This window comes from Phyllostomus discolor, chromosome 4, assembly GCF_004126475.2.
Source record: "Phyllostomus discolor isolate MPI-MPIP mPhyDis1 chromosome 4, mPhyDis1.pri.v3, whole genome shotgun sequence".
Taxonomy (NCBI): Eukaryota; Metazoa; Chordata; class Mammalia; order Chiroptera; family Phyllostomidae; genus Phyllostomus; species Phyllostomus discolor.
This window is the reverse complement of record NC_040906.2, coordinates 18,210,625-18,233,184: the sequence shown is the minus strand read 5'-3', so window position 1 is coordinate 18,233,184 and position 22,560 is coordinate 18,210,625. Positions and strand designations below refer to the sequence as shown.

General features: G+C 38.5%; 1 protein-coding gene and 1 long non-coding RNA gene across 5 annotated transcripts in view; both read left to right on the top strand.

Moving 5' to 3' along the window:
- The window catches only part of SPAG16 (sperm associated antigen 16), a 738,021-nt gene that overhangs the window by 668,848 nt on the left and 46,613 nt on the right, over positions 1-22,560 (top strand). The window lies entirely within an intron of this gene.
- Positions 1,063-20,531, top strand: LOC118500000. Its single transcript, XR_004902520.1, has 3 exons — positions 1,063-1,421; positions 16,677-16,684; positions 20,520-20,531. It is a non-coding gene; the product is annotated as an uncharacterized LOC118500000 (long non-coding RNA).

Sequence of the window (22,560 nt, the reverse complement as noted above, 5' to 3'; positions counted from 1 at the left end):
CAAAGTATAAAATGCTTGGTCAAACACTACCAATCATGACATGTTTGTACATGTTTTTATAAGTAAAAACTTTGTCAAATGTACTTTATTTCCAGCTTTGTTGAAATATTATTGATATAACATGTAAGGTGAATGTGTACAATATGATGATTTGATATATGTATATATTATGAAATGATTACCAAAATAAAGTTAATTCACACCTCCATCCCCTCACATAATTAGCATATTTTTTGTGGGGGAGCTTCTCCTGCAGAGCCCTGTGTCCCCTGCAGATGAATATAAGTCTACCAAGACATGATCTGCTTGGGGAGGAAAGGTGGCCGTTCTCTCAAAGGAGAAGGGCCAAGAGCCTTTTCTTCAATGGGCTTTTATTGGGTTCATTTTGCACAGGAATACAGGTAAAGCTCATTAATCATTGTCAGGCAGTAAGGATCAAACAATAAATAGCATACAAAGAACTATGAGGGCTTATTCTGAGTCAGGGTCTGTTAGTTAAAGGGCTACAAAACTTTGAGAAACAAACTCATTTCCTGCTCAGACCCTTATCGTTTAATTGAGAGCATTCTTAGCAAACCAGGTTTCACAGGATTTTATGTATTCTTTCTTAGACCTGATCACCCAGGGAACCCGCCCTTTCCAGCACAGGGCTACACCTACCTTCTGTCATTGTTTCAGGCTTAAGTCAGGCAGGGGAAGTAAGGCAGCCAAGAGATTAGGAGACTTCTTGCAGACAGAATGAGAACTCAGGCTATGTCAAAGCCAAGGGCCAAGGGTCCATCACCCCCTTTTGCTATAGCCCCTCAAGTCCTTCCTTAAGGCCCCCCATGATCATGCCTGTCTTAGGTGACCCCTCTCTTGAGGAATCTTACCCATCATTGGCTAACTGATCATGCACTGGGAGCCAGGCAGGGTAAAGTAAAAGGGGCAGAGGCAGTGCCCCTGCCAAGGAGATAAGCTTTGTCTCCTTAGTAGCTTCTGGTCCCAAGTTCACTCATTCAGCCTTAGCCATGGGGAGCTTACAGCTTCCGAAACCAGGCAGGGCAGTTCCCAACAATTTTTGTTGGTGATGAAAATTGTTAAGAGAGTAGATCTTAAATGTTAACATATAATACAGTTCTGTTAATTGTAGTCACTATGCTTTACATTAGATACTCATAAATGATGCATCTTCTAGCTGGAAGTGTGTACTCTCTGACTATGATCCCCCATTTCCCCACTTCCCCAGACCTTGGAAACCAATATGTATGGTGTCTTTTTTTTTTTTAATCTATCACTGGATACTTATGTAAGTTGTTTCCATATCTTGGCTATTGCAAATAATACTGCAATGAGCTTGGGAATGTAGTTATCTCTTTGAGACAGTGATTTCACTTCCTGTGGATATATACCCAGAAGTGAGATTGTTGGATCATATGGTAGTTGTGTTTTTAATTTATATTCCCACCTAGCGTGCACAAGCTTTCCCTTCTCTCCACAGCCTCCCCAGCACTCATTGTCTGTTATTGTTTTGGTAACATCCATTCTAACTGGGCTGAGGTGATAGCCCACTGTGGTTTTGGCTTTTATTTCCATAATAATCAGAGATGTTGAACATCTCCTGTATCTGTTGGCCATCTGGATGTCTTCTTGGGGTTACTTTTTTGCTGTTGAGTTATGTTCACTCTTTATCAGATAGACGATTTGCAGGTGTTCTCCCATTTCATTCTGTAGGTTACTCTTGTTTTTTCCTTCTTTTTTGGGCAGAAGCTCTTTAGTTTGACCTAGTTCCACTTGATGACTTCTGTTTTCGTTCCTTGTATGTAGGTGTTATATCCAAAAACAGTTATTGCCAGTGCTCATGTCAAGGAGCTTTCCCCTTATGTTTTCTTTTATTAGCTTTACAGTTTTGGGTCTTTAAGTGTTTAATCCATTTTGAGTTACTTTTTGTGAGTGGTAGTTCATTTCATTCTTTTTCATGTGAATATCCAGTTTTCCCAACACTATTTATTGAAGAGACTCTCCTTTCCCCCATTGAATAGTCTTAGATCTTTTGTCAGATATGAATTGATCATATATGTGTGGGTTTATTTCTGTTCCATTTTCTATGTGTCAGTTTTTATGCCAGTACCACAGTTTTGAAAATTATAGCTTTATGATAAACTTTGAAATTCGGAAATGTGATGTCTCCAGGTTTGTTCTTCTTTTTTGGGATTGCTTTGGTTCTTCAGAATTTTGTGGTTCCATATGAATTTTAATTTCTTTTTCCTATTTCTGTGACAAATACCACTGGGATTTTGATTAGGATTGCACTGTATCTATTGATGACTTCCAGTAGCATAGGCATTTTAACAACATTATTACTTCTAATTTATGGTTATGTGGTGTCTTTCCATTTATTCTATTTCTTTCATCAATGTCATCTAATCTTTAATATACAGATATTTTTCCTCCTTGGTTATATTTGTTCCTAAATATTTTATTGTTTTTGATGCTATTATAAGATTTTTTTAAATTTCTTTTTCTGATAGTTTTGTAAGAGTATAGAAATGCAGTTGATTTTTGTATATTGATTATATAGATACTGTGTTAATAGTAAGTGTTCTATGTCAGTAATTTATACAGTCATTCCTAGTAGGTTATGGAACCAACACACATTTAAACCAACCCAATAAACTTTTAAGATACAATGGGGTATTAAATTTTAAAAAAATAATTAAAAGCTCTTGCTATTAATTTGATCTAGTTTCTACTTCAGAATGCCGTGTAAGTTAACTTCTAAATATCAAATGAGCCATAACTGACATAACTAACTCTCAATATAGTACATAATTTTACTGAGCATAATTAATAAAATTGGCTGTCTGGCTTCCTGAGCATAAATAAGGGACAATGAACAATAAGACAGAACCCAGTGAAGTCACAAAGTGACAGTATTCAGAATGCAGTTTTTCATCTCAAGCTCAATCATATGCAGACAACTTGTGAAGAACAAGTGGGTTTTTAGTCACTTCCCTTAATAAGTCGCTTACCTTCCATTTCCACCACAGGAGTTTTTCCTTAACACATATATTTTCAGTAAAAGCACATTTATCATCAAGTACCATTTATTGAAAATACTCCTCTATATTCAGGAGAGTATCAGTATGTGTTGAAAAAAAAAGGAGATAAGTGTAGATGCTATGCATTTGAATGACCTTTCAGAACCTGACTTTTCCTGTGTAGAGGTGATAACACTTAATAAACTCAAAGTCTTCTCAATTGTTTAACTTTTAAAAATCAGAATGGCATAGCTTTGAGGGACTTGAAATAAAAACTGGCTTCCCTAGTATTATGGAAGCTTCACCATGACTCTACTTTTAAAGCTTTAAACAAATCAAAAGATTTAGTTACAGAATAGAATTTCTTGCTTTTTATAGATCTAAATTACTTGAAGAAATTATTTTTTCTGCTCTAATAAGAATTTTGGACAGGTTCTTTCAGAGATCTGCTTTAACCAACATGATTCTATGCCTTTCTTTAATGTTAGCCAGAAGCAAGGTCAATATTTTTCAAGTTTAATATTTCCTTTATTTTTAATAAATAACAGAGGTCAAGGTAAAACCTAAATCTTTTGTTTTGACATGATCATATTAAAGTGTCATGTAAATTACAGTTCATGTGTGGTTGGTGACATGGACATTTAATGCAAGCCATTTCTATATGCATGACTCTGATCTTGCAGCTGAATTACATACAAAGCTGGAACTACTGAAAATTACCTTGCAGTTTCACACCTGATTGTCCTCTGACATCATCCCTGTCAAAGAAGAAAGAGACGCAATCCTGAACAACCAGCCCTGGATGATCTTGTTCCTCATCTGATATAAATTGCCTCCTTTTCTTCTAGTAACTGGGATGTTAATTTATGCACATTCAACTAAGCCCTTCCCTTAAAACTCAAGTCAAGTGAAAGAGGTTTGACACCTGAACTCAGTATCCAAGTTCCGCTTCCAGCTACTAGATATTTAGTGTATTCTTCTGGGACTGGAGTCCTAGAAACCCCATTCTTTCACAGCTGGATTTCCACAGTTTTCCAGCAGACTTTGTTGAAGTTGACTTGCCATTTTCATCAGTCACGGGCTGTTATCTGCTATTGGTCCCTGTTTTGATTGCAGATGTAGACCTTATAAATATTTCTGATTTCTTGGATATGATAATTCCCATTCTATCTCAGTGACAAACAAGTAGAGCAGTTTCCATCAGACTCTCATCTCTGCCTTTGCCTCCTTTTCCCCTTGTATTTGCCTTAATTCACATTATTTGAATCTCTGGCCAGGACAAAATTTCTCCTAAACAGTCTTGCTGTCTTTTCTTACATTCCAATCTATAACCTGCTATATTTAAAAATTAATATAAATTGCATCAGAATTGCAAAAACCATAAGTGTGATGTACTATGAATTATTATAAGGTGAACATACCCCTGAAACCACTACTCAGGTCCAAGAATAAAACAGTAACAGCACCTCAAAAGCAACCCATAAGCCCTTTTGCAATCACATGTTGCTCCTTCATCCCCAGTAGTGATCATTATTCTGATCCCTAAGCCTCTTAGGGCTCAGGAAGAAGTAGAATTTTCAAACTTCCCTGGGGTCTGTAGCTTTCCCAAACAGCATTGTTCTCCATCACATTTTTTGTCCTTGAGCTTCCCTGTTGGACTCCAATGTCCTCTCCAGTAGATGGCTCCTCTCACGGCAAAGGAATTTGCTTTCAATCTCTCCCAAGATAACTCAATAGTGACTTCAGACTCATCTGCAACCAGGCCCTCCTGTAATGCCCTGTTAGTGAACTGCAAACAAATAGAAGCACATAGAATGTAGTATCTGTACTCAGCTTCTCATGCTCAACTTCACATCTGAGAGGTTTATCCTTTATTCTTTTTTCTTTTTTACATTTAGCCACAGGGAATTCAGTACCTTATTATGACAGGATTTCATTTTATGACTATAACACAAAGTATCTATTGTATCATTGATTAACATTTGAATTGTTTCCAACTCAGGCTTTTACAAATAATGGCTGCTATGTCTGTGTATACATTGTCAGTATTTGTGTGTATACATCTCTGGGGGTTATGATTAGGTGTGAAAGATTTTGTCATGGTGTCTAAATGTTTCACTATGATAATCGACACCAAGCAATTGTGCAACATGGTTGTGCCAAATGTACTCCCACAAGAAGTATATGAGAATTACCACCTGCTCTCAAACACTTGGTCTTGTTGGTCTTTAAAATTTTAGCCATTATAGTGGGTGTATAGTAGTAGTGTTTCATTATGGTTTTAATTTTCATTTCTCTGTTGACTAGTGAGGCTGAGCAGTTTTTAAAATGTTAATTGGTCATCTTCATTGGAATCTTCTTTCATGAAGAGAATTTGGCATAAGTCTCTTGTTTATTTTTCTTTTGGGTCTTGTAATGGTTTTATATCGTGGCCACAGATTCTTTGGTAATCCTCCTATTGGAAGATGTCCCCTCCTCTCGAATCTGTACAAGCTGGTAATTTCTTAATAAGAGAATAGTGAAGGAATAATGCTATGTGGTTTCTGAGGCTAGATCATAAAAGGTCATTCATCTCCCACATCATTCACTGGAAAACCTGCCTTTGGAGCCCTAAGCACCAAGGTATGTTGTTACCAGACCAAAGGGGTGCATCAAAGCCCAATAAGACATGAACAAGAACTTGCAGCAAAGAAAGGGCTTATTTCAAGAAGAGACCCCCACCCAAAGACAGGTGAGCTAATAACACTCAAAGGCTTGGCTCCCCATGGCTCCCAGGGGATGAGCTATATAGGGGAAAAGTAATTAATCTTGGTGACCAAGGGAGTTGAGTTGTGGTCTCTACTGACTGGTCGGTGCTGGGGTAAGATGTAGCTGATCGGTGCATCTGGTCCTGATGTCAGCAATCGTTTGGCTTCATCTGGTCACTGAAGTCGTTCTGCAGTTGAAACACAACTGAGGTCTGAATATTAATATTTCTAGTTTGACTAAAACTGTTTCTGTGGTCAACAGACCCAAGGCTTTGTTCCTAAGATGATTTGATGCTCACCACAACCTCAAGTCTTTAGAGCTTAATGATTAAGGGAGTGGTCCTACAAGAGAAGAAGGTGAACCAGGGTACTAGATAAAGCCCTTCTGAAGCAAAAGGAAAGAAAGGAGTGAAGGTCATGTTACAGATAGGCTGTTTCTACCCATTTAGAGCAATGCCTACGGACCCTGAGACTATAGTCCCAAAGAGGCCCCAGGTACACGCTGCTGTCAGCCACTGAGCCCACTCTCCTAGTCGTTCTCAGCAAGGCATCAGAGGTGCGAGTGAAGCTGCTCTCGAAACCCCACCCCCTTCTCCAGCTGAAACCATTGAATGCCTTCCATTGACACCACTTGAAACAGAGGAATCATCTAGCCAAGGCCTGCCTAAATGCCTGATTCATGAAAGCATGATGTGTAATAAAATGGTTATTATTTTAGTCCATTAAGTTTTATGTTCATTTTTCATGCAGCAATAGAAAACTGAAACAGAATTTGTCACGTGAAAGTGGGATGCTGTCAGAATAAAACTAAACATGTGGCTTTGGATGTGGAGATGGCCAGCTGCCTGAAGAGGCTATTGGTTAAAGCCTCAAGAGAAAATGAGGAAACGGTTATTGGAGCTAAAAGACAGGGGACCCTGGGTCTGTGCAAAGTGTGGCGACACTGTTGCTTGTGATGACATGAAAAATAGGAGAAGTACCTAATCAACTCAATGATCCAGCTGAGGCGCCTTCTGGGCAGAGTGTCGAACATGCCGCCTGGCCTCTTGCCTCCTGTAATAAAACCAATGACGAGACAGATATAGATGAACAAACTAAAGAATGAACTGTTCCTTTTTTTGTAGAATTTGAAGGAAATATAAAAGCCAGAATAGTCTTTCTGTTCAGCAAAAGAACTCTAAAAAGACAGCTTCCATGCAAAGATCAAATCCTGGGCATGGCCAGTGAGCCAACGCCTCAGGGGAATCCAGGTGCTACTGTCTTTGTTAAAACCTCAGGAAGATTTAAGCCGGAGCCTCAAATACCTTCTCACTTAAACGAACAAACAAAAAATCCTCTAAGGATGTCAAGAGTGTGCTTAAAACCCTCTCTGCTGGACTATAGTACTTCTAAAGGTATTGTTCTAAACATATTGTCACAATAAGCCCTGGGTAGAGAGGGTTTCATTGTGAGCAAAGCTTTTGTCTAAAAATTAGCTTATAAATTGATGTATTAGCAACTCAAAGGAAACTTAATAGCTTGAACTGGAGGGGATTGACACAGTATGAAATAAAAGAGGAATTTGAACCCCAAGGTTTCGGGACTGGGAGCAGGCTGAGAACACTCAGCTGCAAACCTACTCTACTCTGTATACAAAAAGGATGACTCCCAATGAAGAATCCAGACCCTGGAGGGCAGAGCTAAAAGCTGTGGAGAATTCTTCTCAGGGAGGGGCTCTGGGCCCTGAGCAAGGAACTGGCAATGGTGATATACAGGGTGGGAAAAAGTAGGTTTATATTTGTTCATATGGAAAATAATACAATAATTAAGAAATAATACAAGAATAAACTCTCTTTTGTGTACTCACAACTGTACATACAGCAATTAGAGAGAGATTGACAGTAGTATCAGACAGACCTTAGACATCCTGTTGGCTCTTCCTCACCTGCCTCCAGCCCCCCTAGTACTTTATATTGTTTCTGCTACCTACATGGGGGCTGGCTTCCTGGAGGTAAAATCTGAGGACAATCAGGCAAATGCCTAGAATTTCTGGGTTCTCCTATTGTTTCCTGACAAGAAAAATAAACAACTTGTAAAAGAATTGGAAAGGAAGAAGTAAAACTGTCATCATTTGCAGTAAACATGGTTAGGTATGTGGAAAATCTACAGGTTCATTTTACCTAACACAGAATTTTATAGAAATGGCATCATGCAGTGTGTAACCTTTTGTGTAAGATTTTTTTACCCAGAATAATGTTTTTGAGATTAATTCATGTTGTTGCATGTATCATTAGTTTATTTCTTTTTGTTTCCCAGTTTGTTGTGTGAATATATATTATGGTCTGTTTATCATTCTGTTGTTGATGAACATCTGGGCTGTTTCTAACTTCTGGCCATTATGAATAAAGTCCAGTGGTTGTGGACATTCTCACAGAACCCCTTGTATGAGCATGCAGTTTTATTTAATTGAAGTAAGTGGCACAGAAGTGGAATTCTGGGCAATCGTGTAGGTATATGTTCAGTTTTATAAGCCAGGCTTTTTTTGAAATTGTATATATCATCTGATATTCCCACAAGCAATATATGCAAGTTTCAGTTGATGTCAATATTTAATGTCAGTCTGTCTAGTGTGAGCAACTCTAATGGGTATGTATAACATCTCATTGTGACTTCAGTTTGCATTTATTTTATGACTAATGATGATAGCACTCTTCATGTTTTCATATGTCTAGTGAGAATTTGAATGTTTCTTTGTACAATAATCTGTATCTTATTGTCTTCTTTGTCTTATTATAATAATCTGAAAATCCATCCTTTGTCAGTCTTTGGCTTGCTTATTTCCTAGCAAGTCTAATTTGCCCATGTTTTCAGTTATGATTATTGTCTAAGAAAACTTTGCCTATCCCGAATACATGGCGGTCTCCTTGTTTTCCTCTGAAAATGTTGTGGGAATTATTTCCCTATGTGTAATTTGTCATTTTTTTTTCCTGGCAACTTTCAGGATATCTCTCACTGAATTTGGGTGTCCATCTTTTGACTAGACTGTGCCTGAGGTTTCCTTTTTATGTGTCCTGCTTGGTGCTTCCTAGGTTTCTTGATTTTATAACTTATAACTTCCAATAGAGAAAATTGCAAACATTATTTACTCGAATACTTTTTTCTTCCCCTTTCTCCTTTCCTCTCTCTTAGACTCTGATTGCTCATCTAACAGACCCTTTGGTGTTGTCCCATAGGTCTCTGCAGCTCTGATACTATTTTTTGGTATCTTTTCTCTGTCTTTGTGCTTCAGATTGGGTAGTTCCAATTGTTTTCTCTTCATGTCTCCTACCTCTTTCCTCTGTTATCTCCATTCTGCTGTTACGTGCATCCCATGAATTTATCTTCCAGATATTGTACCTTTCGGTTCTATAATTTTCCTCTCTACTAAAGCTTTGCAGGCAGGTGTCAAGAGGACCTCCCTGAGGGGATATGTCCTTTGCCGTGTGAGATAGCCAAGAACTGTCTGGCTCTCACTTGGAGGAATCTGAGGCTGAGAAGCTATATGCAGATGGCCACATTGAAAGCATGCTCCAATCCCATAAACAGAGAGGCTGTGGCACTATATTTCCCTTGGTGTAGGTAATGTCTCCCTGCAAGGCTCAGATTCACCTTAAGAAAGATGCTAAGAGAATCTTATGGAAGCCATGTAATCCCAGTTCGGTAATGAGCTCATGGGAGCCCAGAGGGAAACGAGGAAGTCGTTGACAGCCCGCAGGAGTAAAGGCAGTGTCAGGTCAATGGAACTGGGATAGGCCTCTGACCTCAGCAGGGAATCTCTAAGAAATCTCCAAAGGGGACCCATGAAAGAAAGAGATCTACCTCCGAATTCAGTCTGGAATCACCCCAAACATCTGCTCAAACCAGAATTGGAGTAAGAAAAGAAATAGAATTGAACCAGGTCCTTCTCCTCCTCTGTAAGCATCCAGCACGGTGTCAGTCAGAGCTGGACAAGAGGAGAGCACCATTGGATCAGATGGGGATTTTCATACTGTGTGGGAATGGGGACATGTGATGGATAGATAAGAAGAAACTTTATTGTGATCTGACAATGAATCAGATGTGCTGTGGGGTTCATCTAATATTTCATTTCAGAGCTCAGGAAAGAAAAATGAATGTCACAAAGCAAATACAAAAATACAAAATAGAATAAGGTTGGTGTCAGCCTGCATATATACTTATACACATACATGCATGTATTCCATAGCGTTGTTGGGTTACTTCTACCATTTCTACCAAATTATGTCTGTTTATAGTTACCTATCAATTATGTACCTTCACATTATGTTTCTGCACACATGCATAGTATATTATTTATATACATATATAGAACACTGAAATATTGGCAGGGACATATAAGATAATTTTTTGGTTTGTTTTTCTAATTTTCTACAATTAAATGTTTTACTTACATCAGGACAAAAGAACTACAAAAATTTTAAATGGTATATTGGTGAGTATTTTTGTTAATCAAGTATCCTAGATATTCTAATTGGATCCCCAAAGATGATATCATTTTCAAAGTTTTCATTTTCATGATTGGAGACTTTGGAGAGACCAAGTATTTTATCATTTGATATTTGAAACAAATCACATTTTAGTTCCCTTGATTAAGTAATGAACTTGAGAATTGACAGATGCTTTCATAGAATTCTTCTTAGAGACTTTATCTTCATTTCTGCTTTCTAGTCTTTAGATCCTGTCCTGAGGTTCAGACCTCAGAGTTGTAACATTTGTCACACAGGAGAAGTAACGCTTTTTCCCTGACGCCCTCTGTGCGTGTGCGTGCTTGTCACTGGATCTTGTGCCGCGCTTTTTTCTTCTCTCCTCTTCTCTGGATATCGCTTGCAACATTTTAGTGTCCTCTCCAGTTTTTATGTTTGTGAGATTGACACTCTGCAGTATACTTTTCAGGTCCTGGTCAAACCATGCGCTTTGTTTCTTCCTCTTATTTGTATTTTGTCCTTTTACTGTTGGCTATGTGAACTGTTTTCTCCCTTAGGTTTTTATGCTGCCTTCAAGATAATTATTTAACTTTAACATGTGTTTTGTTTTGTCATTGAATTTTCTTTCAATTATTTTCTCCTACCTTTTACAGAAAACCTTTAAAGATACAAGTAGTTACTGTACTATCCTGCTCATGGTAATAGCTCTCATATGATTCTAGATCTAAATCTAAATGGAGGTATGAGGAGGATCTTCCACTTTTTTTTCCTTACAAATTCTTCAATACACCTAATATGTGAGTCACTGCCCTTTTATACTTGTATCTTCCCTGTTTTTTTGTTTCTTGACATTCAAGAAGCTATAATATTTAATGAACAGGTAGCAAAAACAAGGCCCATGGGTTGAATGCAGCCCTCCACCTTGTTTTATCCAGCCTGGTGCCTTGTTTCCACCCAGCGGCAGCACTGAGCTCCTTGCCCCTAGTTAAGGAGTGGTTACATTTACCCAGTCCTAAAGTTACATTCGGCCCTTTGAGGCAACCATGAGACTGATGTGGACCCTCATGGGAAAATGAGTTTCACGCCCCTGATTTAATGTATACAATGTGATGAGTTTGGAGATAAGTATACAGGAGTGGAAACCATCACCAGAATCTATGCTATAAACATATCCATTTCCTGCAAAAGTTTCCACTCATCCTTCGTACAGCTACTATCAGTGTTCCTTCTTTTCTTTTTCCTCCTCCACCTTCTCTTCCTCCTCCCTATTATCATTACTATTAGAACACTTAATATAAGAATCACCATCTTAGAACAATTTTAAGTATGTGATGCAAAAATATTAACTACAGTCTCTGTATAGGAGATCTCTGGGACATACTCATCTTGCTCAACTGAAACTTTCACCAATACCTCCCTACTCTCCCCGACTCCAGCCCCTGGGATCGTCGCTCTGCTCTCTTCTTCCATGACTTTGCATATTTCATTATTCCTCATACAAATGGTGTCACATAATATTTGTCTTTTTTGTCTGGTTTGTTACACTTAGCATAATGTCCTATAGGTTCATTCATGTTGTCACAAATGCTAAGACACCCTGGTTCTTTATTTCAAGTGTCCTATAGAATTCCTTTATATTATACTGTTACAAATCAGACTTAATGTAAATATTGACTTGATTCACCACCATTGCTGCTTTGTATAGGAGACCGTTCTGGGTGGTGAGGGCCCAAATAGGACCCACGCCCACAGATAGGTTGTCCCATGGGGAATCAGGCCTGCATTGTACCTAGACTGCTCTGAGACATGCTTTTGTTGGGGCTCCCTCGCCCTGAATTGAGGCAGCAAGTGCCTACTGTAACTTCCTAAAGTCTGTGCTAAACCTCCCCAAAATGGAGTGTAACCGGTTCGACCACTTTTCCCTTTGCATTTGCAAATATCCTTCTTCTGTGATGTGATTAGTGGCATCGCCTCCTTTGTTTTCTGTAAAAGGTAACCACCTAAGGCAAACCCATGCATAGTAAATGAGGACCATCATGTAATGTGCCCAGAAAAGAAATAAAGGCCGGTCACGGCAAGGGCTGAGGCTTTTTCTCTTCTTGAGAGAAAAGCTAGGCTGTCCCTTTTCCTCAACAGGACTCAATAGTCTGTGTGAATTCCTGGTGCCTCATCCACAATGTGGTGGACCCCATGAGCCGGGGTCCGCATCAGCTTTGTTACATAAAATTACACTAAACCCTAGAAAACTGCAGGCAAAAAAGAGGGAAGTATCTCTACCAAAAGGGTAAAAATCAAGCTGATTGCTCTGAGTGGTGTGGCTCAGTTGGCTGGGTATCATCCTGCAAATCCAGATGTCTTAGGTTCAATTCCCCATCAGGGCACATGCCTGGGTTGTTGGTTCGGTCCCTGGTCAGGGCACATACAAGAGACAACCAATTGATGTTTCTCTCTGACACTGATATTTCTTTCCCTTTCTTCTTCCCTTCTCCTCTGTCTAAAAATAAATAAATAAATGAATAAATAAATAATAAATGTAAATCCAGTTGATTAATTTGACATTACTTAAATTTACTACTAATTACACATGAACTGCTGAGGGGGGAAAATCAACTCTTGATTTCTTTTTCTAAATCCTGTGGTAACACTATGAATAGAGATCAGTATAATAAATTTCCTAAACCTAACTACCATGCTCGAAGAATAATTAAGGATTTTTTTAAAGTCACATTTTCAAACCTACAATTTAGGGCTGAACTCGTAGAATATTTCAGTTCCCAGAATGTATCTGCAAGAGCTATGGGCATTCCTTGATGAAGGTTTCAGTAAATCTATTCCTTTCTTCTGGAGAGAGGTCCAGAGATCAGATACTCTCTTTACAAATTAAGTCCTGCATTTCGTTGATAAAATACCCAGTCAGTCAAGGATCAAGTGCTAATAGGCAGAGCTGGATCACCCAGGAATGAGAGATGTACTTGTGTAAAGACATACCACCTCCCTTAGAATTCTCAGATATTTAAACTTTCCCTGAATCTCAGTTCCCCTTTAGCTATGTGAAAATCAATGTTATTTATATGATTAGAGATAACCGTAATTGCAGTTATTATCATATAAAACCTAGCAAAGCCACTAATTTGTAATCTGCTTCTATTATGTCTGAAGCAGGATAACATGTCTTTTATCTGATTGAATTATATTAGTGAGGGAATTTACATCTGGAAATATAGGATAGATAAAACAATCATTTCCATTGACGTCAGTCTCTTGCAGTCCATGTTATTTAAAAAAGATATACACTTCTCCCCTGGATACACATATGCAGTAAACGTATCTCCTGTCCTTTTGAACAGAGTCAAAAGTTAGGAGAAAAACTTGTCTGCAGGTGGCATTGCAGAAATGTGTTCCCAAAACATATAAAGTGGAAGAAAGTATGTAAATAACTAGGACTCCCATCATTTGTCAACCTTTTCCATAAAAGGCTTTTAGTGTATATCAGGGAACAGGACAGTTCTTTTTTAAAATGCATTGTTTTCAAATGCATTTTTAAGGTCTTTTCCTGTTCTTTTGGATATACTAAAAGGCCCTGCTTCAACTCAAAAGTTGAAGACTTTATTTCTGTTCAGAATTCTCAATTGTTTACGACAAAGGCAATCTGTTGTTAACTCTCATCCAGAACAATGCAAGGACCTTGAAACAATTGAACACAAGCCCCAGTGTCCTTTCTCACCTAATCTTTTATAAGGTGGTACTTTAATTCTATCTTAATTTGTTAACACTAAATGTTAAAATTTTTAGCATTTAATATTATCAACATGATTAGTTTCTCCTTAGCTCAAGTTTTCTTCCTCCATCTCACACCCTCTTTTGTGATCATTTTCTTCCTGGAAATGAGTTGGTGCTCGTTTAACCGAAGAATGCTCAGTGCTTATCACTAATGCTCCCATTTGTTTAGTCTTGAAAGCTCTGTTCCTGTAGAAGTATAGATCAGCCACTTTCTTTCAGCACTTTGAAGCCCGTTCTCTCTTCTGGTTCTGATGTTATGGAGATAGCACTTCCAGTCTAATAGTCTTCCCTTGAAAAGTGTCTGTCTTTTTCCTGGCCTCCTTACAATTGCCTTTGTGTTTTGGTCACTCTGTCTTTTCACTACAATGTGCCTGGTGTAAATTCTTCCATTTATTATTCTTACAGTTGATACTTTTCATCAAGTCGAGAAAATTATGGTTTTCTTTTGTAATACTGTATCTTCCCAGCCTCTCCGCTCTCTCTTACTGATATGCCAATGAGATACATGTCATGTCTTTTCACTCTATTTTCCTTATCTTACCAGGTTTTTAAAATATTTCCATCTGTTTTTCTCTCTGTGCTGCATTCTGCTTAAATTTTTTTTTAATTTTCTACTACTTTGTTTAGTTTCCTTTTGGCTGTGTCTAATCTGTTCTTTATCCCACCTACTGAGTTTTGAATTTCAGTTATTTGTCTTTTTTATTTATGAAAAATTTTTTTGGTCTTTTTAGAATATGCCTAGCTATTTGTACTATCTCTTGTTTCTTTATCATTTTCATACTCTTTTATTATCTTAAATATACTCAATATGCTTAGTTTATATCCTCTCTTATATCATTATCTGCAATCTTTGCGGGTCTGATTCACTGTCTGTTATTTTTACTAACTCTCCCTCATGTGGCTTGTTAGCTGACTTACTCTGTGATTTTTCTTTATGGTGATTCTGTTTCACAGGAATTCTTTGCAGATTGGGTTTAAAAGATTCTGGTAGGGAGGATCTAGTTGTGCTTCTGGCAACTATCTGAACATGCTACTTTCCAGGAAAACTTCAAAGAATTGAGTTCAGGAATTTTCAGGCCAGACGGGTAATGTGAATTTGGGGCCCAAATTCTCAGAAATATGAGTTTATGATTAGCAATTTTCAGGGGATTTAAAAACATATTTTCTTCTGTACTGAGAGCCATGACTGGGACATGCGCAGTCCTTGATACCCTTGTGAACTACAGGCTTTTCTCTGACTCACTCAGTGTTGGTGTTTCCCAGACAGCCACAGACAGCCTCAGAGGGCCACCTCCCGTCATGCCCATGCAAAGAGACTTCCCTGGGGCTGGGCAGTGCACAGCGTTTGCAGTCATATGCGATGGTCTTGGCATCACCATTTGGGTGTCTTAGCTTTAAATGAGTCTGTGACCTGACTACAGCTCAGCTTGCTTGAGCCAAGCTTGGTTTTCTTTGTTTGTTTGTTTATGTTTTTCCTCCAATTACTTTCTCTACTAAAGAACAAGTTCTACTAAGTCACCAGGAATGAGCAGATAGATCTCTATAACAAACTCTAACTTTAGTTCTAGTAGTGATCTATCTATATTTCAGAACTTTTACTTATTATTGTTTTTTAACTATAGCCCACTCTCTCCTGCAAGCCAAGCAGTGCATTGTAAAAGATTTTTAAGAATAGTCTATATGGGCCCTGCCTGGGGTGGCTCAGTGGATTGAGTGCTGGCCTGCAAACCAAAAGGTCACCAGTTCAATTCCTAGTTAGGGCACATGCCTGGGTTGTGGGCCAGGTCCCCAGTAGGGGGAGTACAAGAGGCAACCCAACATTGATGTTTCTCTCCCTCTCTTTCTCCTTCCCTTCCCCTCTCTAAAATTGAATAAATAAAATCTTAAAAAAAAAAGAAATTGCAATATAAAAAAAGAACAGTCTATATGATATCGTTATATGTTTTGAACTGGAAGAGGGTATCTGGCCCTGTGGTCTATCATATTATCAAAAACAGAACCTATAGGACCAACTCTGAAAGCACAAGTCTAGTCAGTTACTGCTGCTGTTAAAACCACTCCCGTAGTAGGGAATCTTTACTAGCTGTGGTTCCAGAGTAGAAGCTCTGGTTATCACCAGAGAAAATGAGCCCTTTGGGTGTCACAAGAAAAAAATTTCAAAGTGCACATACCTAGGAGAAGTTTAAGTATAGTGGCAAGATTTATTGGGGGTGAAAAGAAATAATATGTCCTTGGGGATGTACAGGGTGGGAAGGTGCTTGTGGCAACTGCTCTGAGGTCCTTGTTAATCCTCTGTATAATTTTTTTGGTTTTTGGAAACAAGCAGGCTGTCTTTCAAACTGTCCAACCTGTTTCCTGGGTCTTCCCAGGGCTGTGCTGGGCCCTCCTCCTAACCAGTTCCCTCCGTGAGTCTTCCAGGGTTTTGTGCCCTTATCCTATTGGATCCCTTTCCCAGATTTTCCCAGGTTAGGCTCCTCCCCTCTATGGTTGCCATTTTGGCTCCTCCTGCTCATGCTCCAAAGTTCTGCTTCACTGTCTGGCTGGTACTGCCTGTGTGCTTACCTCCCCCTGCCCACCATCTTGGCTTCTATTGCACATGCGGCTAGCAGATAAATTTCCCGTGCTGTTTTTCCTTCGCCCCTGGGGACAGATGGTTGTTCCTCAGGGAGATTCTAAAGTGGCCTTTCCTGCCTGCTCAGGGGATTAAGTCCCTTTGGTGGAGAATGTGGCTATCCACTGGGTTGTCTAGGAAGCTGCCCCTTCCTAGCTAATCAAACTTAATGTCTGAGTCTCTTTGCTCCCTTCCTTTGTTAGTAACTGCCTACCCACCTACAGCACAATGGTGGCTGTGGTCTTCTGAGCTCTCGTGGCTGTATTTCACCATGGAATGTATACAGTCCAGGGGTGCCCAGGATGCCTGTGAATGCGGCCCAACACAAAATCAAAAGTTTACCTAAAATGTTATGAGATTTTGTTTTATTATGTGTCACAATGTATTTAATGTGTGGCCTAAGACAACTCTTCTTCTTCCAGTGTGGCCCTGAAATGCCAAAAGGTTGGATGCCCCTGGCAGACTCTAATGAGTGGACCTGGGAAAGATGTAACAGGAAGAAGGATGTACTTTTAACGTGTCTGCCTTTTAAGGCTGATCAGTTGACTCTGATCAGTTGGGCATTTTCAGTTTCCCCTTGTCAGACACAATGTTACTTCATATTACTACAATAATTTTTGCCTACTACTTTATATTCTATGATCTTATAATCAGGAGCCCATCAATAACAATTGGCTGCTCTTTTTCCTTATGTGGAATGACATTCTTTTCACAGCTTCACAAAGGTATAGGGAAAATGAAGGATCAATTATTAAATGCTTGCTAGAAGACTTGCTAGGTACTACTCATGTTTTTTTATTATTCTTATTTTATAAATAATAATGACAATTGTAATACAAGTTTACATTTATTGAGAGTTTACTGTACGTCAGACATAGCTCTAAATGTTTCATATTTATCTAATTTTATGGTACAATAATTCTGTGGAAACGATTTCTATCCCTATTTTATATATAAAAAATAACCCAAGAGAAGTTAATCTTCCAAGTTCACACAGTCAGTGAGTGACAGGTTATGGTTTAAACTCAGGTCTTCCCAAATCCAGGCTTTATGTCCTTTCTATGTGAGGCAAATAAGCTACTCTCCTGAAATCATATTGGACATTGGGGGAGTTACCATTTTGTTTAATAAAACAACAAGCAAGCATTTCAGTGATGCTAAATAGTTAATACAACTTAACGAGCACCAGATAGGATGTTTTTAACAACTGAAAAAAATCTAAAGCTTTGGCCTTTCATAGAGCATTTAATTCTGGTGGTGTTGCCTGTCCTGTATTTCTCCATCAATTGCAGATGAACTAATAACTTTCAAATTAGTCGCTCCAGGGTTCTATTTACACTTTTAATAGAGAAAATATCAGAGGATCATAAGGCCTAAGTTAAATTCAAGAGAATTTTCTAGAGAAATAAGTGATCAGAGCAACAGAATATATCCCAATGCCCTATCATTAAAGAGTTAATTAAATGTATTAAGCAGAATGTAGTGTCAATTTGCTCTAATTAAGAAAAATTTTGAGAGAAATTATTAAGACCAGACTTAAATGAAGAAGGCTTGGTTGGCATAATCTGCAGGAGACTTGTTTGGCCACCAAGGACTCCTGGCTAATAAACTCTGACTTGTTTAAAGTCCCTCTGAGAGGGAGTATTTAGTCTACAATTGGCTTGCTAATGAGCACCGTCAAAATGTAGATTGGTCTCAGGTGCTGTACTCTAAAGCAAGCAAAAGTTTTCCTTCCAAGTCAACTTTTGGAACAGAGCTTGGTATGCAATTGTACCCTTTTGCCTTAGCCAAAAATCACATTTGTGTCATTTCTCAGGACAAGGCACGAAGCATATTTATTGTGAGATGAGAGGTTGTGTAATCTTGAGGGCATCAGCCATTTCCCCTTAATGGCTCTCCCTATCAAATGGATTACAAATTGTTAAAAATTAATATGATGATATTTTAATAGAGTTAAAGTACATTGGAATATTCTTTCAGACAAGCGAAACAAATATTTTAGACATTCAACGATGTGTATTGAACTGTTAAAATGCTACAGACAGAAAAGCCACTAAGAAGAGGCTCACTCTAGGATGTCATACTGCTGTTTTAACCACATAAACAAGTCGAAAAGCCTCGGTGCTCTATAGTTTTTCCCCAACATCCTCTTTATAAGCAAGTTCTGAGAGAATTTACGACAATTATTTGAAAGCTCTAATACTTTCACAGAAGCATAAGTCTATGGCCACTTTATTATATTGTTAAACAAAATCTCTACTGTCATTTACAGGGTATTCCAAGGTAGATGCCAATTAATTTATCCTAAAAGACCATCTCTGCAGTGTTATATGCTTAAGTTAGGCTGCTAGGGACTGAGTTTTTCAAGCTGAAAGACACCCTTTAGTATAATAGAATTGTCAACAATTTAAAATTGTGTTTTGCTTTGCACTAATCAGAAGCTGCCTACCATTGAGTATTGATCGGTAAATTAAAATCCTTTATCTCTATTGTGTGCTTTCTTGGTTTGCTGAAACCTTACTATTGTTCAAGTGTTTGGGACATCAATAATAATATTTTAAAAAATAGGTATCAAGTAAATTAGAATACTTAGACTATACACCCCCATATACATGTACACACATACACTAATTTACGTTTTGGCTTCTGTTATTATGGAGTCACATTGGATGTGAATTTCTGGTCCAACTATAGCATCACTCCTTAATCTGATCTTTAGTATTTTTGTTTTGTTTAAGTAGAGAACCAGTTTGAAAGATTATTTTAGTAGAGATGATTGGCTGTGCAAAACTAGAAAATTCAGAGGCTCTGGAGATGAATTTCTGTACATCTGAGCAATGCCCGTATTCTTCTCTTTAGCTCCTGCCCATTGCCTTTTAACTCAACTCAGATGTGCTTTTTTGCTGTGAAGCCTTTACTTATTTATCCCACCTGCTTCCAATCTCCACACGCAGCTCTCGCAAATCCACTATATTACATTCTACTTAGAGATCATTACTTTATATTATTTTTAAATTATTCATTTGTGTATATCTTCTCTGCAGCAAGATTGAAAGTGTACAGACAGTAGGTCCCTTACGATCATGATTCAAGCTATCTCCGACGACTTCTCAAGGAGAGGTCCTGAGTGGGAGAACATAGCAGGCCGGATTGTTTGGGACAAAGAGTCCCAAAATTCAGCAACTTACTGGGACAGTTTTATTTCTCAGTCACATAATGTCCATGGCAGGGGCAGAAGTTCTGCTCCATGCCATCTTCAGCACTAGGTGCAGGGTGAGGAATAACCATTAACCCATGACATTGCCAGTCTCATGGCAGAGGAAGAAAAATAACCTTGTCAAAACGTATCACTTCTACACTCTATTGGTCAAAGCAAGTTATACGGCCATTCCCGAGTTCACCTGAGTGTGGATGTTTACTTTCCCCACGTGGAAGAGCTGAAGCAAGTCTTACGACCAGCCCAAATTCAGTGGGGAGGGGCATATAACCCTTTCTCAGGGAAAGGTAATAACTCCTTTGAACAATATGCAGTCTGTCATATGGAAAGGCAATCAAACATATCAGCATAACTTTCACTGGTTGTGTTATATGGCTGTACTTACTTGATATCCCATTTTCACAATTGTTTTCTGAATCTGGAGTCCTAACAACCTCTCCCCCTTCTCCTGCCGCATAGCCTAGTGTTATTTCCATGGTTTCTTCTTCACTGTTACTTGTCAGAAAAGGACTGTATAATGGATACATGGTTAACTATTATTATTTAATAAGATAGCTACAAGACTATGCTGCATCAGTTTCCCCTAAATCGAGATTTATCAAGCACTGCCCTAAGTGCACGGGGGACACACAAGAAAACTGGACTTGGTACCTGACCTTAGCAGCTTATAAGCTGCTAGGGAAGTTAAAATGCAAATCGCTATGATTCAGAGTAGAATGTGATGCCTGCTTTAAAAGAAATATAAAATGTCATTACCAGGAGGAATTACTCACACACACACATAAAACTGGAGCCATTGAATTCCACCAATGTTCTTAATTTCCGGCTCTAAGCTCAGTCGAACTGCCATCCATCTTTATTTGTCCTCCTCCTCTCCTAGACCTCTCTTTCCACCAAGACTCTTCATTCGCTTCCTTCCTTCCTTGCCAGAGTCGGACCCATAAATTTTCCCTTCTCTCCCACAGCTTCACTCTTCACTTGTCCACTACTGTGTTTTCTTGAACTTGCCACTTTTACCCGTTTTCTCCCCCATCCAAAATGCCTCTTTTCTGTGAATGTACCTGTATTTTCTTTTAGTTCTCAAGCTTCTGGAGATGGAAATCTTGACTTACTACCTGGGTTTTCTCATTTCCCATTCACACCTCAAGCCACTGCAGTCTGCCTCTGCCATCTGCCTTTCTCGGCTGTGCCTCTTTAGAGCTGCATCCGATCGTTTGTATGACCCCTCTTCACTATCTAAAGCTCCTGAGCACTCCCTGTATCTTCGGGCAATCTTTTCTCTTAGCTTCTCAGACATTTCCTCTAGTTGCTGTGAACACCTTCCCTTAAAAAAGTTCCTATGCCTTCAAATAGTATTTTCATGTTAATGAGTCTTATGGACCCTTATTTCTATGCAACACATGAACATCTTGCACGTAATTAAAACATAATAGGTTGAAAGATGACCCAAACATATTCCTTCTCTGGCATTCTCTAATTTGATCAATGGGCTTATCATGCCTTCTGATCAAGAAACCCAAAAGTCTTAGTAGACTTTTCTACCTTCATACCTTCGTGTGACTAAAGAGCAACTGTTCTCTTTTTGTTTTACTAAAACATGTCTGTTAGTTCTGCCTGGTCTTCTCTGTTCCTTGCACTGTAATATCCACAGCAATTAATAACATCAGACATATAGTAGAGCCTGCATAAATATTTGTTGACTAGACTGAGTATTTATGGCCTTTGGATGTAGTTTCCTTCACACGGAATGTTTTTTCTTCGTTCTACTTATAGAAATAGCTCAGATCACACTGGCCTATAAAATGTTCCTTGTGTCTCTGAAGAGATGCTCCTCTGTGTCCCCACAGTATTTTGTTAATACCTTTATTACAGGGAAGAATGGAAAACCACTTATGTTCTATCAATATTATTCTCAGTTTTAATATTTCTCTTGCGCCAGTAGACATTTCCATTTCTTGAGGATAGGCATCAATTGCTATTTATTCTGGGTACCCTTGCCATCGTTACAACACTTGGATGAATTAGTGCATGGATGGATGTTTGGAACAGGTGTGAGTTTACTAAAAGCTTCACATGGAAAACAGCATTTAAACAGTGACTTAGGAGTGCATTTTATTTGGGTACGATGAGAATAGCATTCTGATTAAACTGAAGGTACAGCTTATTCTCTAAGATTACCCAGTAGGTCAACTCAGCTAAAATATGATGGCATTTTGGAGGGAGGAGTCATAGGATGTATTTTGGAGGGTAGATCATAGACGAATATGGGGAACCTTGATAACAGACAAGTATATTTATCCTGTTTTTTTTTTCTCTCTGGGCCAAGGAGACAGTTATTCAAATTTATAACTTTAGGAAGATTATTCTGATGTCAGTATATATTATGGAATGGAATGTAGGGTACAAAAACTATTAGAAAGATACTGCAACAGTCCAGAAGGAATAAATGTGTAAATGAGAACTATAAATAAAAGAGAGAACGGAAGCAGACACATTGTAAAGTTACCATCCAAATGTGGCTGCTAGAGTTGAAGGGAAAGAGAAGAACTGAGGTTTCCAACCTCAGTGACAGAAGGGACCCTCTGCCTTTCAATGAGAAATAGGAAATACAAGAGGAAACAGAAGTCTGTAGGAGAAGGTTATGAGTTCAATTTTGGACATCATAAGTTTAAAGAACAAATATGAATTTGAACTGGAGTATCAGCACTTACTTAAACTCTTCATA